This window comes from Rhinopithecus bieti, unplaced genomic scaffold, assembly GCF_001698545.2.
Source record: "Rhinopithecus bieti isolate Rb0 unplaced genomic scaffold, ASM169854v2 scaffold_39125, whole genome shotgun sequence".
Taxonomy (NCBI): Eukaryota; Metazoa; Chordata; class Mammalia; order Primates; family Cercopithecidae; genus Rhinopithecus; species Rhinopithecus bieti.
Window position 1 is genome coordinate 804,794 of NW_016816262.1, and position 3,170 is coordinate 807,963.

Consider the following 3,170-nt stretch of genomic DNA (forward strand, 5'->3'; position numbering starts at 1 on the left):
TTTTTTTTTTTTTTTTTTTTCACAAAAATAAGGATGGGAGAGAGAGGAATTATGTTCCAAAACTTATCGTACATTTATCATTACATTCTAAATGCATTCGTTGTTTTTAAGTTTTTGCCTATATTTTAGACTAACTGTTTTTTTCCTGTGAACATAGCAGCAATCTCCAGCCACACCTCAGAAAGAACAAGAGGGATGGGTAATGTAAACATCTGAATCAAGGCCAGGCACAGTGGCTCACACCTGTAATTCCAGCTCTTTGTGAGGCCGAGGTGGGTGGATCACGAGGTCAGGAGATACAGACCATCCTGGCTAACACGGTGAAACCCTATCTCTACTAAAAATAAAAAATTAGACGGGCTTGATGGCAGATGCCTGTAGTCCCAATTTGGTAGGCTGAGGCTGGAGAATAGCATGACCCGGGAGGTGGAGCTTGCAGTGAGCAGACATCGCACCATTGCACTCCAGCCTGGGCAACAGAGCGAGACTCTGTCTCAAAAAAAGATCTGGATCAGTATTCTAGTTTTGAATAATTATCCTGCAAATCTTGCCAGGTGATGGGAATAAGTAGGATGCCCATCACTCAGAGGTTTCCTTTTGGGAAAGTTAAGACCAAGGGAGCTAACCAAAGCCAAATACTCTGCACCCAAATCCTAGCAGGCGTAACTGTAGCCACCAGTTATCTGGGTGTGTCACAGGGCATCCTTTTCCCTCCCTTGTTGGAGGAGGACTGAACTCCACAGTTTTACCTTAGCGTTTGACTTATGATAATGAGTCCATGCAACCTTCCCAAGACAGATTTTTGGGCCAAACTCAATTCCAAGCTTTGGCTCAAAGCCCTACAAAGGAAAACTGGATCTGAGGGATCCAGAGGCAAATGATAACAGAAGTTAAAAGGCACAGTGCAGGTGGGGGTGGCTGATTTCTGTCAATTAAAGCGAGCTTCTTGTTTCATGGATGAAGGTTGCATTAGTGTCCATGGCATAAATGAGGTCTAGGGAATCCAAGACTACTGAGAGTAAGTGGGAAAGAGACATAGGTGAGAGTTAATTCCTACTCTAGGCCCTCCTTGCTTCATGGGTGCAGACTGTTTTAACACCCATGGTGGCACCTGCCAAGATTGCCAGTACTCAGGGATACAAGGAAGGAAGACCTCTCTCCCTCTATCCCTCACATACCCCCAATATCTGGTAGGAAGAGAAAGGAACCAGGGACACCTGTTCTCCTCTTTCTAGATAGGTAGCCAGCCATTCATCTTCAGTCTGTATTACTTTCGAATGCATCCTCAATTCCTGGGACTCCTTTGAAAAAATGCTGTCTTTTTTTCCTTTCTCCTCCTCTGTACTATCTTCGCTGATAGGTAATTGTGACTCCGTACTATGGAAGACTCCCCTCAGATGCATTATCCAAACTGGGAAAAGGTAATTTCCCAAACCTTAAACTGGTTGGTTTACGATTAGGCTCAGGGGAAGGGAACCCAGAAGCCCAACATGTTGGCAAAAGGGTGAAGTTTATTTAACCATTTGGGCTTTTGGCCTCCCTCTCCCTGTGCAAAATGGTAAAAGGCCTTGGAATTTTTAAGCTGTCCTTACCCTGCCCTTGTTTCATTTTGATACACGTTTTCTAATAACCCTGTTCATCTCTTCTTGCCTGCAGCTAACCAAACTCCAAGCAGTGACAGAACCAGAGCCTCTGACGATGGCCACTTCTGCTGGCAACCCTTAGACAGACCTCAGAGGGAGCTCTGACTGCGGTTCCCCCAAACAGCATACCTTGTCAGTGGAAAGCAGTTAGGATCAATCTTCGGGCCCACTTGGTGGCTCACGTGGGTCAGGAGTCTGAGACCAGCCGGGCCAACATGGCAAAACCCTGTCTCTACTAAAAATACAAAAATTAGCCAGGCTAGCCAAGCATGGTGGCACATGCCTGCAATCCCAGCTACTATGGAGGCTGAGGTAGGAGAATCACTTGAACCTGGGAGGTGGAGATTGCACTGAGCCGAGATCGTGCCACTACACTCCAGCCTGGGTGACAGAGCAAGGCCCTCTCTCAAAAAATAAATAAATAAATAAGTAAATAAATATCGGGCTTGTCTTTATCCTTACTCTAACGGCAGTTAGTTAGACTTCTTTAAAGGCGGGAATGAGACTGCCAGGTGGGAGGGGGTCTCCGGGAAAACTCCACCAGCCTGCACACTGGGGTGGAGCCTCGGGAAGTTTGCACCATTTGCAGTGGTGAGGAGCCTGGCCCCTCCTCTTCCTGTGTGGAACTTGGGATTCAAACTGCTAAGCAGGAAGTGCACCAGCAGGGACTCTGGCTTTGCAGAAAGTCATTGTTTCCCCATTTCTTCCTTTTCAACCAATAAAACCCTGCATTCCTCACCCTTCAAATGGTCTGCAAACCTACATTTTCATGACCCTGTGACCAGGACCCCGTCTGTAGCTGAACTAAGGAAAAGTGCTGCAATAGCATGTGTTAAGGGTTAAAGCTAATTTGTTTGTATGTAGATAACCAATTTTCCCAGCATGGTTTGTTGAAGAGAATTTTCACTCTGCTTCTCTGAGGTTTTTGGCTTATGTCTCTAGCCTCACAATTCACATCAATGATTCATAATGTGTCAGAGTTTCTGAGAAAAAGATCAGCTGTATGACTGAAGTCTATCAAATGTCCAATTGTGCCACTGAATCCCTCTGCAAACACTGAAATCTCACTTACTTCTCTAATACTGCCAGAGCAGCCCTGTAAGTTTCTCTGTCTTCTGGAATTTTATGCTTTTAAATCCTCCCTGCTTGCACAACTTTTCCAATTCTCACAGGTAGCATTGTCCTGATGCGAGCTGCTTATCCTACCCAGAGGTACGAGTGCCCTCTTTGTGGGAAACATGTTCAATAAATATTTTCCCATTTCCGCAAAATGGGACTTACTGAGCAAAGGTTACTAAGAACCTCAGGAAAAGAATGGCTTAGTAGAAAACATATCTTATAAGTTAAAGATAGTGCATTTCTCTGAATAAATGTAAAGGCTTTCCCCTGAAGCCATTTGTTTATGTTCTAGGACGATAAAGGAAAAAAATTGAGAGCTTTTTCTCTCCCCAGAAAGGATTCGTTTATATATCAGAGCAAGGTCTCCTTCTTGCTTTAGCTCTTGCTCCTGTGTCTCTGGAGGCAAGG